The sequence below is a fragment of the Macaca nemestrina genome, chromosome 16 (genome assembly GCF_043159975.1).
Source record: "Macaca nemestrina isolate mMacNem1 chromosome 16, mMacNem.hap1, whole genome shotgun sequence".
In the NCBI taxonomy this organism is placed as follows: domain Eukaryota; kingdom Metazoa; phylum Chordata; class Mammalia; order Primates; family Cercopithecidae; genus Macaca; species Macaca nemestrina.
The window spans coordinates 67380067-67395372 of NC_092140.1; the positions used below are offsets into that span (position 1 = coordinate 67380067).

The following is a 15306-nucleotide window of genomic DNA, read 5'->3' on the forward strand; positions in this document are numbered from 1 at the left end:
GGACACCTAATGATGTTTCTGTTTCTTCCATTGCCCCTTTTGGCCTATTTTCAACTGTGAAGATAGAGATGTTGTAAAGTATAAATTTGTTCCTATCATGTTCTGTTCACATGGCTCTTCATCTGCTATCAGACCTTATATTATTATCCCTAGTGCCTCTCTGATTTCACCTCCTACCACGATTGTGTTCATTCACTGAACTCTGACCACACAGGCTTTTTTCTTGTTACTTAAAACACACGGACATGGCTCCATCCCAGGGCCTTTGAACTTACTACTCCTTTATATGGAAAGCTCTTCCCTCAGACATCTCCATAGCTAGTTCCTTTGCTTCAATCAAGGTTTTACTCAAAAGTCGTCTTCTCAGTGAAGCCTTACATAATCACTTTATCTAAATTTCAACTCCTTGTCTCTATCCTAATATTTCTTTTCCTATTTACCTAATTTATATGTTTTAGTCTATCCAACACTATAAATTTCTTAATTATATTGTTTACCATCTGTCTTCCTAGTTAGAATCTAAACTCAATGAGGGCAGGAATGTTAGTCTGTTTTATTCTCTGTTTTATATTCTCAGTGTCTTGGCACCTAGCAGGTACTCAAATATTTATTGAATAAATGAATGAAAGCATCAACACTCATAGGGAAGATGTTCCAGAATCTGTGAGGCATTCGAAATGAGTAACCTATGGATCTTACTCACTTATCTATTTGTTGGAATGTTATGAATGCAAATATGCTTTTCAGAAAACTAAAGAAAGAGTCCTAGAAAAATTTATGTATTAAGAATCATTGCTTGGGGTACAAGATTAGTTTAAGTGAATAAATATTTTTAATAGAATAAATAGCATTCTAAGAGCTTAGACTATTAAGGGAAAAAGGCAGATCATTCTAGATACAGTGGAACACTTAAGTAGCCAGGAAGGTGGAGGATTTTAAATAAAACGATCAGGAATGCTTACCTATAGTGCATCATTTTGTGTATTGAAAAGCACCAGAAATCTGAACATGCAAGTATTCAAGCAGAAATGAGGCTAGATTTCTCATTTTTAAAAATGAGATATTAATATCTGTTCTACGTTGACTTCCTTAGTGAGCTTCTGTGATTATCAAATGATATGGATATAGAAATGTACTGTAGCTTCTGAAATGTTACACAAAATGTGAGGAATTATTTTGGGCACCACCACCGAGGAATAATCTGGTAGGGAATGTGAAGCAATCAACAGTCAGCAGAATGAAAGTCATAATTTATCTAGAGGCTCACTCTTGGCTATTAAGAACAGGTAGAATGTGGCTAAACCAGCGTGTGCTGATGGATTATTGTGGTCTGCGGTACATAAGAGGTTAAGGCAACCGATTTGAAATCTAATGGAATTTCTGTGTGTAGTTTGAAGTCTGCTCACCATTACTCCTTGGGGCTATAATGTGATTTGAAGTGGAGGAGAGACTGAAGGCATAAAGTACGTTTCAGGAATCTGTGTACAAAGCAAACAGCGTCTGGCCAATCACTTTGGTGTGCATGAATTCTGGGAAAAGGATCACCAGAGTGTTCATGAAAACTGCCTTGGCAATGCCATAAACTTGAAAGACAAAAGATGGCAGGACAACACAGAGCAAAACAAAGGGTCATGGGCTTTAAGGTTGAGCAGATCCCTGGTTTGGCTAATAGGAGTGACAAATCTTAATTTTTTTTAAAAAAGGTGTCATATCAAAATACTAAGATTATGCCCACTCTAGAGTCTCACTGCCTTTTCAGTTATAAAGTTTTTCCTTATTTCTAACCTCCTGCAGCAATTTAAGCCTGTCTCCTTTTTTACAGTGGTCATAAAATTATTCAGCCTCCTTTTAAAATACAGCTACTGCGTTTGACTCTCTGATCTCCTGCAGCACTGAATTCCACTGTGTGCAGAAGTATTTCATTTTATTGGTTTTTAAATTTTCTTGCTGCGCCATTCATATGAGTACTTATTCTCATATTGTGCAATGGCATTTTAAGCTTGGAATTGATAACTTTGTTCCCCCTGTACCTTTCCTAATCTTAAATAGTGCAATTAAGTTTCTTTCTAACTATGCTCATTGTCAGGCTGGGAGAAACCAGGTTTTTATAATCTTTCATTGCATGTCAGTCCTGACAGACACCTCACCTCTCTCACTGCCCTAATCTGGACTTTATACTAAGTACACTGCATCCTACCCTATAATCACCACCAGGCAGCAATTGTGAGATACTTTGAAAATTGTGAGGTCATTACCTGACAAAATCTTATGTTTAGGTAATGCTTTTTTTCTGTAAAGATACCCATTGTTCTTTGCCAACAATCTCTACTCTCTAGACAGCAGCCATCTTGTAAAGAGGTATGTGCTTGTGTTGTGGGTCCGTATGTGGATCCTTAAGAGGGGTTCACCCCATCTTTGTGGTCACCACAAGGTGGAGTGTATGAGGATTGATAGAGTGGTCTCATCAGTCTCGCCAAAGGGATCCATGTTTGCTGTCGCTGCAGGCTGGTCATTTAGGTGGTCAGCCAAAAGCCAAATAATAAAGCCAAATAAAATAAAACAGAACATTGAGTGGTTGCTGGAGGCAAAGAAAAGTGTTAGTGCAGCCTTTTGTTATGTCTCTGCTTTCAGCATCAGTGCATGTAAGAAGCCCTGGACTGGCACTAGGATGATGCTGTGTAATTTGAAGCAAGCAAAGTACAGATGCTGGTTCTTATTAAATAGCTGCAGGTTTTAGTAGTTCTACACACCTTCCTTTTAAAAAGAAGAAGAATCCCTCCAAAGGGGCTCGCCGTTTTTACTATTCACCTGATTCGCAGCTTTTTGATGTGACCACATAGCTCCTATCACAGATAGTTTGACCGACTATAAACATGCCTAGCAAATGTAAAGGACTTGTATTTTTTAGGGCAACAACAAGACTGATTGAAGTTATTTAATGCCACCTCTTCAGAGATCATGCATGGCACAGGCGTTTCCTCATTATCATATAATAATGTGAAGCAAAAAAGCATCAACTGGTATTACACTGCTGGTGTTCTAAGATTCGGAAATGCAGATGAGCTTGACAGAAGTCATACAAATAGCCATTGCTAGGTTCTGAAATGCAGGCTAGGACTAGGCTGAAACCCACGAGATCATTTTATAGATCCTCATACACTTTCATCTTGAGTTCCAAATTTAAAAGAGGAGCTAATAAACTCAGCAATCAAGGTTTTTTTTTTTTTTTTTTTCCTTTGGAGACGGAGTCTCCCTCTGTTGCCCAGGCTGGAGTGCAGTGGCACAATCTCGGCTCACTGCAATCTCTGCCTCCCGGGTTCAAGTGATAAGCCTACCTCAGCCTACTGAGTAGCTGAGATTACAGGTTCACGCCACCATATCCAGCTAATTTTTGTATTTTTAGTAGAGACGGGATTTCACCATGTTGACCAGGATAGTCTCGATCTCCTGACCTTGTGATCCACCCGCCTCAGCTGCCCAAAGTGCTGGGATTACATTCATGAGCTGGTGCACCTGGCCAAGATAATATTTTAATGCAATATATACAAAATCAAAATTTAGTGCAAAAAATTCATAATAAACAAACTATCAAAATTTTAAGTAAAGGCAGCAACAGTATAACTGATTTTTTTTCTTTTGTCTCAGGGTTCAGTATAGCTTGGCATGGTACTCTGTAATGGTACACAACTCCGGATTTTTCCATCTACTGGAATGTGATAACATGTAACTACTGTCTGCTGTATAAGGTTTATTCCCTGGCATGCTTCTTAGACATATATAAGGTGTTGAATGTATGTTCAAAACAAAACAAAAATGCCTGGAGTGTGACACTTGTTTCCCTGGGCATTGCATTCCTATTAATATCACTGAAGACACTGCTCAGTGAATTGAAAATTGTGCTATTTTGTTGTGCTTTATCTGAAGCTCAGATAACTAATATATACAGTGGTGATACTTTTGTGTGTTGTTTTATTTGATATAATTTTTTAAACCACAGACCCAAAGAGGAAGAAGAAAAGCATACAATTTTTATAAAATCATAATTATTTTAAATGGACAAATATATAGAACCTGAGAATTAAGGACTAATCATATACCTGATATGACCTTGCCGCTATACTGTGGGGCAGCTCATAATATTACTCCTGGGCTAGTCTAATCACTCACTCCTCTTCTTCTCAAGACTCTTATCTAAGTTGAGAACTATCACAGCAAGGCAGGATGAGTTTAAAATAACTGTCCTATTCAGTTTAGCTCAACTGCAGAATTGGGCTTGGTCTTGAGACCAAAATGGACCTCCTTCTCCATCCCCACTCTCCTGAATTTCGAAATCCAGTTGCAAGAGCAAAATGTGGAACCTGACTTACCTTATTCCCTTATTCTTGCTTGGGAGTCTGAAGGTTAATGTCCCTTTTTTTTTTTTTTTTTCTTTCTCTCATAGACAGAATGAAGAGACTAGACCAGGAATGAACAGAGACCTTCCCCATGTTAATTCTGACCAAGAAATAAACGTGGCCAATTCAAGTCAGGTTGTTACCAGAATTAGTCACTGGTGGAGAAAGCCTGAAAATTCAGACTGGTAGAACTATTTCCTGTAGAAGGCAGAGATATTGATAAAAAGCCAATTTTGTAAGCCTAGCTTCTTTTCCTAAACAACAGACATGTACTTGCTTGAGATCACTGTCTAAATAACTAATTGTCAGCAATTGCAAGGGTTATGAATATCAGCAGGTTTCAGAAAAGATTAGGGACAGCTCTTAGAGATTAAACAAATAAAACAGAACAAAACAAAAATTAGCAGTGGCTTAGACAAGAGGGAAATACATTTATTTTCAGGTCATAGTCTAGAGGTAGATAGCTTAGGGCAGGTATGGTATCAGGACTCAGATTTCCTCTGTCTTGTTCTACTGTTTTTTGTGTCTTCTATTGTTCAGATCACCTGACGGAGAACAAGGGTTAGTCCAGCTTTTGTCAGCCCATCAGCATTCAGAAAGCAAGGAGAAAGAGCAAATCAAAAAGGGATAAAGGTAGGCATCAGCTGCCTCTTAATTAAAGCATTTAGAAACCACTATGTGACTTATCCTTATATCCCATTTGGTGAATCTAAAGCCATGGTTGTACCTAACAGCATGGGAAGCTGGGAAAATTGAAATATTTTCAGTGGCAAGGTACCCAGCAAAAATTTGGAGGGAGAAGGAAGTATTAAGGAAGAAGAGAACAGCTATTGGGGGGGTACAACCAGCAGTCTCCACATGACAACAACTATTGTTCTCAGAATTTTGCAAATACGGAGCAGTTCCTTGTGGCGTCAGATCACAAGTCTGTTTCTTGTTGAACACGAAATCATTCTTGTTCTAAGGACTGGGTTCCTAACAGTGGCAGCTCAATGATTCAATCATTAAGTGGTTGAAAATTTAAATATACTGATTTTCATGTCCTGCTCTTTTATCTTTTACCTTTGATAACCCTGTTTTATTATCTGATCACTTTATTAGCACATGATTATGCTGAAATTCTTGCTTTCATTCTTTTCTTAATGATAGTTTATTTTGTAGTTTTCTCTTTGTTTCCTTTACTTTTTTCTCTCTAGGTAAAATTAGGTGTTACCTGATTAACTACTTCATTCTCATTCAGTGTAACTTATCCTTTTCTTCTTTCCTGAGTTTTATAATACATTAACCTTATCCACTTCTTCCTTTGCAGGTTATTTTTAAAAGATTTCAAAACAATGTATAGAAATATCACATGGATCTATCTATCTATCTATCTATCTATCTATCTATCTATCTATTCATTATGTTGGCTATGAAAGGTTACACTTAGATAAACTTTCAATAGAAATTCATCAAACTTTGCTGAACATTTACTACTGAGCATGTTTAAATAATTGTTGCTTTAACATTAAAAGTCTATTTTCTCCTACCAAAAGCAAAGATTATTAAGTTTAGGGTTTTTGCAACAATTGGCATAAGTAAACTGAGCATTTATGGTTCTGACATTTCTTGAGGGATCCCAATGTCTGTAAACATATCTACTTCCTAAAGACATTAAATGATATGACCCTTGGGAGTGCCAATATGAATTTCAGTTATATGGCTGCAAGGCTGGAAATTAGGTAGGTTTAATATACTGGTGAGGAAACCTAGCCAGCTGCCCAGAATCTGTTTCTCAATTAGAAAAATTCATAATTTTGAGGATTATACAATTCTGAGGATATATCTATTGAGAATGCCAAAGATGTATATTATATCAATTTTGTGGAGGTCAAATTCCTAGATAAGATTATCTTTCTTGTAATTTAGAAATAGGAGTGTCAATTAAGTTGGATGCTGCATATTGTTTGTGATTTTACAGCTCTTTGCTAGAAGGAATTCTTAAAATCCAGGTACATAGAGAGAAAATTTGTCTACTCAGATAAACAAATGACAAATTTAGCAATCTTAGGATGGGGTAATATTAAGACATGGTGTAAATATTATTTATTAAATCATAATGGCCCAATAGTTAATAATCTGAATAATACCCATTATTAAGGCCATGGCAGCAAATTCTTCTCTTTGACCCTTGGTTTAACCCATTATTTTAGTCCCAACATGGCCAAAGAATCTACTTTGTACTATTCTATTTAGTTTATTCCTGCATAAGTAATGGTAACTAGTAAATTGGCTGGAGGTGGGACAATCACATAGAATAAGTTAACATATGCAAACCTAAACCTGTTACAAAGCAATATTTTATGTGATTCCTTATTGTGGATTCCCTGTTTCAGGAGTCCTAGAACCACACTCTCTTATGACCTGATTTTTCATGGGTGAGGGTTGTGAACATCTATTAAATCTTTGACCCCCAAACATAGTGGCTATTTTTTTAAAATTTAAGTCACTTTAATAATGGTAGGATTCATGCTTATGAAAATTACACCAATAGCTATAAATCATATATTGCATTAAAGATTAATGAGGTGGGGCAAGTGAGATTCTGGTCTTGCATAAATGAAAAATAGTCTTAAAGTCAGATTTTAAGGATAGTCCAGGGGGCTTAAACAAACTCCGTATATCTCGTGGATCTTGTTAATGCTCCCTTTGGTTAATTGCTGCTACATAAGCTGAATTTATCTGCCAATGAGAAAGAACTAAATCAATACAATTGGCTAAAAGAAAGAAAGCATATGATGCTCTTGACTGTAGAATTCATTGCCTAAGTTGAAACAAGAAAGTAAATAACTTTGGAATACAGCCAGCCTCACACTAGGAAGCAGGGAGAAATTGAGAAAGCCAGATGATGTGAGCAAACTTTGATGCTACGCTACTTTTTGCTTTGATTTGCACTAAGCTTATATCACCAGTCAAAGGACTTAGAAGCTTAAATGAACAACACAGTAACATTTCCAATAGTGTTAGCTTTGGTTTCAATTTTGAATTTTCAGATCTCTTATTTTTCTTTGTGTTAAATGTTTGTAACCTTTTTCTAATCATTATAAAATTAGACTGGTTCTGAATGTTGTTAAATAATGTTAATTTGTGGCTGTCTTTTACACTTTTGCCTGTTGACATTTTACTATTTGTAAAGTAAATATAGAATTTAGATAAGTGCCAGTGGAGCAGCATGAATTTTTGTTTTCTTTGTGTAAGAAAACCCTTATAATCTGAGATTGCCTCAAGCAGTGTTTATGATAAACCCTTGATGTAAAAATATAACAACCACTTCAACAAAAGTCTTTCTTAAGGTATTATGAATATGCAGGGTCAAAAAATTTCTATTCTCTCCTTGTTTAGAAATTTTAAGTAGATCTTCGTCTCTGAACACTTTTCCATTGTGTGAGGGAGTATATAGGAGTGTTTTAGTATTTTTGACTTTCAGAGAGTTCCATTCTTAAGAAGTATCTCGTCCTGAGGGAATGTTTGGAGATCCATGACTGTGTTATAAAAAGAAGTGCTGTGCAGTGAAAACGCGCTTCATAATAGCTCATCAGCTAGCAGTGCCAGAAAACAATTTTAAAATATGAACATTCTTGGTTTATTTTTGTTTGTTTGTGTTTTTACTTAATTATTCTTTGCTAGAGGATTAGTGACCAGAGACGCACATTCACACTTCATCGCTGGGATGCTTATACACACACGCAGACACACACATGGACTCAACATTCACACACAATGCTAATTGAAGATATAATCATGGTACTTACTGTAATTTGCTATCCCCTTGCTAGTGTCTGTTACTAGCCACTTTGCTACAGGCTGTCATTTTTATTGCCAGTGGGAGTCAGTGATAGGCATAGAATTATTGCCTGATAATGATACCATTGCTGCGTGTCACTACTGTATTCGGACTTAGGGCTGTTTGTAACTTGTTTGATCCCCAGCTCAGAGCAGTAACTAAACAGGCTATTCTAAATGTGCACATTTGTTATCCAGATAGCACAGATCAGGGTCAGCTGGGAAGCACCCAGCAGTCCGTTCAGGGCTGTTGTAAACTCATGTTGAGTTATGTCTGTGCACCCAACCCAACACCATTCACTCTTGGCATTTTCAGATGGCACCAGCCTCTGTACTGATAATTTGTGCATATTTGTGATTGAAAGTAGGTCCAGTAAAGGAAGCCATATGGTTTGCCGTTCAAGTCTGATGCATTTGTGAAGTAACAGATGCAAAATTGAGCACACCTGGAATTCAGAGGCAGAAGCCCTGACAGAGCAATCTGTTGTGTAACACCATAGATGCTTGAGAATTTGTGAGGATGAAGTCCCTACAGAAATAACCTGCCTTGAGAGGACCCACATCTTAATACATAACCTACATTGGCTGTTGGGCATTTATTTTTTATGGCTGGCTACATTTATACTCTCATTAGTTTTCTGATGATTGAATAAATATGGTCACATACAGTTTATTTGAGTGAATAAAGAGAATAAGAGGTATAATATGAAAATGCAGGCAGTGTCTTAGCTGTATTGTTTTGCAATATTAGAGTTTCACATATGGTGGTGGTTGTGTGTGGTCATTGCTGAGTTTTGTGTAACTCTTTTACACAAAAAGGGCTTATTTTGCATTATTTTATGTGCTCTACTAATGGTGGTAACTCATCTAGGATAGAGGTTGGCAGTGTTGCAGAATGTCACATGGATTATATGTCTGGATTGTTTAGACAAAATATTACTGTACAAATCTGGGCTCAAGGAGGAGTTGGGCTGAGGCACAATCTAGTCCTAATGCATCTGTCAGTTACAAATCCCTCTCATATCTCTATTGCATATTAGTGCAATAACCCTAAGTGACTGATAGCCAGAGAGGTAGTATAGCCACATAGAAACAAAGATTTTTTATGATCTAGAGATATATAGGAAGGGCTCCTCTCGTTTGGGTGGTATGGTCAACATCTAAGCTGCCATATGAGGGTATATTGACCATCTTAGAAGAAATTTTAGGATTTTTTGTATGTGAGAAACAATAGAACAAAGAAAAAGAGCAAATCTGTCTATAGTGGTCAAAAGATATGCTTAAGCAACATGGATAGAACTGGAAGCCATTATGTTAAATGAAATAAGACATACACAGAAAGACAAATTTCACATGTTCTCATTTATATGTGGGAGCTAAAATATTGATCTTATGAAGAGAGAAAGTAGAAGGATAGATACTAGAGACTAGAAACAGTGTGTAGGTAGGAGCAAAGGATGAAGAGGGATTGGCTAATGGGAACAAACGTGCAGTTGGATAGAAAGTATAAGTTCTCATGTTTGCTAGCAGAGTAAAATGACTATAGTAAGCAACAGTGTATTGTATATTTTAAAGCAGCTACAAGAGAGAAGTTGAAATGTTTTCAATACATAGGAATGATAAATGGACAAAATCCTCCCAGATTACCTACAGACTTCCTCCAAAATGGAAATAATTAGGTGCCCACCCTCCCCTAAGAAATTTGCATGTTTTGATTTTAATTATAATGCCATTGTCATAAAGTCCTATTGACAAGGCAAACTTCAGTGCAATTTTGATCGATAACTTGAACTTCTTTGGTGAGAGTATTTCTTGTTATTGAGTGCCCTTACACTTAGGTTAAAGTAATGCAAATCCTTCCTCAATTCAGCCACATCTCTCCTAGTCTGGTCTCTCACTCTTCAATATGACCTAAAGATTTGCCTCTCTGACCCACACTTCTTTCTCAACATCTCTCCACTTAGAAGTTTCTAACATTTTATCTCCTCATTAAAACAAAAAATAAAAATTAAAAGCCCATTGGTGAGTTTACCTTTAAAAAATCAATTAGCTGGCCAGGCGAGGTGGCTCACACACATAATACCAGCACTTTGGGAGGCTGAGGTGGGCCAGTCACGAGGTCAGGAGATCGAGACCATCCTGGCTAACATGGTGAAACCCCATCTCTACTAAAAATAAAAAAAATTAGCCGGGCATGGTGGTTGGCGCCTGTAGTCCCAGCTACTCAGGAGGCTGAGGCAGGAGAATGGAGTGAACCCGGGAGGTGGAGCTTGCAGTGAGCCAATGCACTCTAGCCTCGGTGACAGAGCAAGACTCCGTCTCAAAAAAAAAAAAAAGTTGATTTGCTTACTTTTTCTACCTTTTATAATTGCTTTTAGAATATAATATTAGTTGAAAAATAATTATACCCTTCACTATTATAATTCTCATATAAAAACTATATAAAATGTTGAAACTTGCAACTTCTCAATCTACATAGTGACATTCTCTTAACCTAACAAAGTTGCTGGATACTGAAGCAGGTTTTTTTTAAATTGATAAATAATATTTTGCTTATCTATGGGGTACTAGTGATATTTTGTTACAAGCATAGAATACACATCAAGTTGGGGTATTTGGCATATTATCATTTGTGATAATCATATTATCAACTTATGTAATTAATGGAAACAATATTACTTTTGTATAAACAGATTAATGAGATAGTGTGCACAAGAGAATTTCCAGGTACTGCTGGTCCATTGCTACTCCTACTCACTCTTACCATATCAATCATGTGCATTATAACAACATTTTGGTCAATGCCAAACTGCATCTAGGATGGTGGTCCCCTAAGATTATAAAACCATATTTTTACTATACCTTTTCTATATTTAGACACTGAAATACTTACCATTGTGTTAAAATTACCTACAGCATTCAGTACAATAATATTCTGTACAGGTTTGTAGCCTAGGAGTAATAAACTATACCCTATAGCTTAGGCATGTAGTAGGATATACAGCTTAGGGTTGTGTAAGCACATTCTGTGACATTTGCATGACAAAATCACCTAACGATGCATTTCTCAGAACATAGCCCTTTGTTAAGCAGTTCATAATGGGATGAATTCTCTATCTACCTTACTACCCTGCTACTCATCATCACCATGACTGCTTGGAAGAAGAACCAAGAAATTAGAAACCCTGGACTGGGAAAAGACAGCAGTTCTACTCTTGGGGAACTGGAAAAGGTTCAGAGAAATCTAGATAGTTGCTGCTCACATTTCTTCCCATCTTTGCCATTATAGCCAAAACATCTTCCACAGATCTGTGTCAACGTAGTTCGTGCTCTTTCTTTTCATACTATTGTGCATTTGGGAGACAGCTACTGGGACGTGTATTTTGTTCTACTAGCAATTATGCCATGTAACATCAATAGGTTTTTAGCAGTTAACAAGAGGATCAGAGTCGTTTCAAAACAGTTTAATTTGTTTAATATATTAGTCTAACATTTATATAGTGTTCAATATATGGCAGGCACTGTTCTTAACACTTTACCAACAGTAACATACTGTCATAGATATAATTAGATAAATAATTTCAGGTAGGAGGTGGTGCAGTTTATTTTGGTTTAAATCATTTAGATTATTGAAGAATTTATTATGTTTACATTGGGAAAGGGAAAGAGCAGAGGTTCAAATGTTGAAAAAATCAAACCTAAAATCCGCATTCACTGAGGTTTTCTTAAGTCTGGTTCATGGTTCTCAAAAGAGCCTATGAATGGGCTTTTAGGGAACTGCATTTATGAGTCTGCCTATTCATTTTTTTTAACAGAGGAAAGGCTATATGTTCATTAGACTCAAAGGCATCTGCAACTAACCATGGTGGTGGTAGGTTACACTGCTTATCTTCTTTTATCATTTCTTCCTTTCAACTTCAGTTTTACACAAGTAACTGAAGAGAAAAATGGAAATATTTACTGTGTAAATGTGCATGGAATACAAATTGATAATGTTGACATAGAAGAATTTTAGTTAAATGTCCTCTATCAAAATGCTTTAAATACAGCAATAATAACAAAAAGAAAAATAGAGGTAAACTTTTAAAAAATGATTTGCAGTATAATAAGAATAGTGAAACAACCCTAAACTGCCAAATATTAAGCATATCTCCCAAATCCTTGATACCTAGCTTGAGAGAGAAGAGAGTTTCTGGATTCTGACACAAGCCTTCAATCTAAAGCAAAATACAGATCTCCTCCATAGTGTTGCAGTTCTGAATAGCAGTAGTGAACAAAATATTCATTTTGTTATGAAATTTACATGATAGTGTGGGAAGACAGAAATTAAAGTGCTGGGGAAGGGGATTTCTAATAGCGATAAATTCTCTAGAGAAATTAGAACAAAGTAATATGTTGAGTTTATCTTGAGGCTCCGTTGGTGAGGGAGGCCTCTCTGAGAGGACGACATTTGAGCTGAGACCTGAAAGACAAGAAGATGCCAGCCTGGAAAATATTTGGGGGGCAGAATGTGCTAGGAATAAGGAGAAGCAAGTGAAAGGAATCTAAGGCACGAATGATATTGGTAGGGTTAGGGAATAACAGAAGGGTGATTATGGCTGGACTGAGCCAGCGGGAAATGTGGTAGGGAACTGTTATAAATCTTGGCAAAGTAATCAAATACAAGTAAAAAAATTAGAAGGTGGAAAGCATTGGAAGTGTATTAATTTCTTCCTTTTTTTTTTTTTTTTGAGACGGTGTCTCGCTCTGTTGCCCAGGCTGGAGTGCAGTGGTGCGATCTCGGCTCGCTGCAAGCTCCGCCTCCTGGGTTCACGCCATTCTCCTACTTCAGCCTCCCAAGTAGCTGGGACTACAGGTGCCTGCCACCAAACCCGGCTAATTTTTTGTATTTTCAGTAGAGACGGGGTTTAGCCAGGATGGTCTTGATCTCCTGACCTCGTAATCCGCCCACCTTGGCCTCCCAAAGTGCTGGGATTACAGGCGTGAGCCACCGCACCCGGCCCCATTTCTTCATCTTTTATAGCAGGGCAACAGTTAACACAGGTTAAGGGTCTAAGTTAACCCATGTTAAATTGTACAATCATTCCAACCTTTTCAAAATTTTGAACTAAATTCTTAAAATTTAAAATATGAATATCTATTGTGATAAGAAAAATTTTAGGCTTCTGGTAAATTCAAAGGAACTTTAATGTTTGTTTGCTAAAAGTAACATTGGTATGATTCCAGTTTCATAGAGTTTTCCTTCCTTCCTTCCTTCCCTTCCTTTCCATCCTTCCCTTCCTCCTTTCCTCCCTCCCTCCCTTCTTTCCCCTTCTCTTCATCCTTCTCTTCTCCTTTTCTCCTTCCTTTTTCTTTCTTTTCTTGTCCTCCCTCCCTCTCTTCCTTATTTCCTCTTATGTAGATAGCCTATATATAAGCTGTCTGGAATGATGTTCAATAAATAGCAATGATGGTTGTTTCCATTCATTATCTACTTATTTTTTTCTTAGTTTTACTGTAGGTATAAATTGTTATTTAATTGTTATTCATAGTGGTATTTTGTGGGTTGTTTGCTGTTGTTATAATTTTTTGCTCTTACCATCTTTGGCCTAAGAAATTAATTGAATGATTTTGTGTATGTGTTTCTCTCTTTCCCACTTCATTTCTAGCATTTTAATTTTACCCAAGATCTTTAATCAGTCTTTTATAAATTGTAGCTCTCTCATTTTTTCAAAGATACTGCAACTTAAACAACTTTATGAAAATATTTTGTAGCCTTTTCTACACTCTTGAATTTGAATGCTTTCTTCCAGCCCATATTAAATGGAATCTTTACTTTTTAATTATTTTTACTTTTACATTGATCTTTAATATCTTTCTACAGGTAAGACCTAAAAACTAACATCTTGTGATAAATTTTAGTGGTTAATGGCTATTGATATGACAAGTTTAAAAATTACTCTTGCTGTTAATCAATATTTTTTTGTATATGGGAGTTTTGAAACCACCAGCTTCTATTTTTGATACATTCTGTTCAATACTGTTCTCAAAACAGTTGTAAATGCTTACCTTTCACTTTGTAAATAAGTATGTATCTCAGAATAAGTGTTTTGTCAATAAATTAGTTTTGAACAGGTTGATCTAATTTATTCACTTTTATCTTCTCTTTAAGTATAATAACTGGATCCCAGATTGCTCCATGAACTCAAAGACTAGAAGTGTGAATGCTGTAGTAGGTCACATTATTGTTCCTGATTCTTCACTCTCTTCATTTGATAGGTTTATACATTCATACCTCTTACTATGGAACTTTGCAGTACCTCAGATAGTCACCTAAGTCAGGGGTCCCCAACCCCTGGACCACGGACTGGTAGTGGTCTGTGGCCTCTTAGGAAGCAGGCTACAAAGCAGGAGGTGAGCAGCAGGCTAGCCAGCATTACCACCTAAACTCCACCTCTATCAGATCAGAGCATGAACCCCACTGTGAACTATCTAGATTGTGCACTCCTATGAGAAGCTAACTAATACCTGATGATTTGAGGTGGAACAGTTTCATCCCGAAACCACCCTCCACCCCTGTCCGTGGATTATCTTCCCCAAAAGCAGTCCCTGGTGACAAAAAGGTTGAGGACTGCTGACCTACGTGAAGTGTATTTCCTTGCCTCTTTGAAATTGGACCTGGCTATGTGACTTGACTTGGTCAACACAACATGAAAGGGAGCAGAATCTATAAATAAATGTTGCCACTTGTTGCCATTTGTCTCAGCCAATTGTGCTTCTGCCATGTGCCCCAAGTACTTCCTGCCTCAGAACGATGAGGGAATGAACAGACCTGAATCTGACATACACCCTGGAGGTCAGACAGAGAAGTGACAAGATACTTATTTTTGTGAGTTACCTGTCAGTCAAGGTAAGGCCACATATTATTTCAGAACACCCATAGCCTATGGAAAACAAAGCTGGGAGGGAAGGACAGTACAGAGAAGAAATGGGTCATGGATTCATTAAATGAAAGTTAAATCTGAACCAAGACAACAAAATTATGCATAGATAAGCATCAGTGACTACAAATAAACCATGCGTATGTGAGGTGGTTAGACACAAATTTCTG

At 36.9% G+C, this 15306-nt stretch overlaps 1 long non-coding RNA gene across 1 annotated transcript in view; it reads left to right on the forward strand.

Moving 5' to 3' along the window:
- Positions 1-3618: 3618 nt before the first annotated feature.
- Positions 3619-15306, forward strand: part of LOC105485584 (uncharacterized) — a 127836-nt gene continuing 116148 nt past the window's right edge. Inside the window, exons 1-2 of the long non-coding RNA XR_011614757.1 lie at positions 3619-3746; positions 4935-5027. This is a non-coding gene — a long non-coding RNA (uncharacterized lncRNA). The remainder of the gene's footprint in view (positions 3747-4934; positions 5028-15306) is intronic.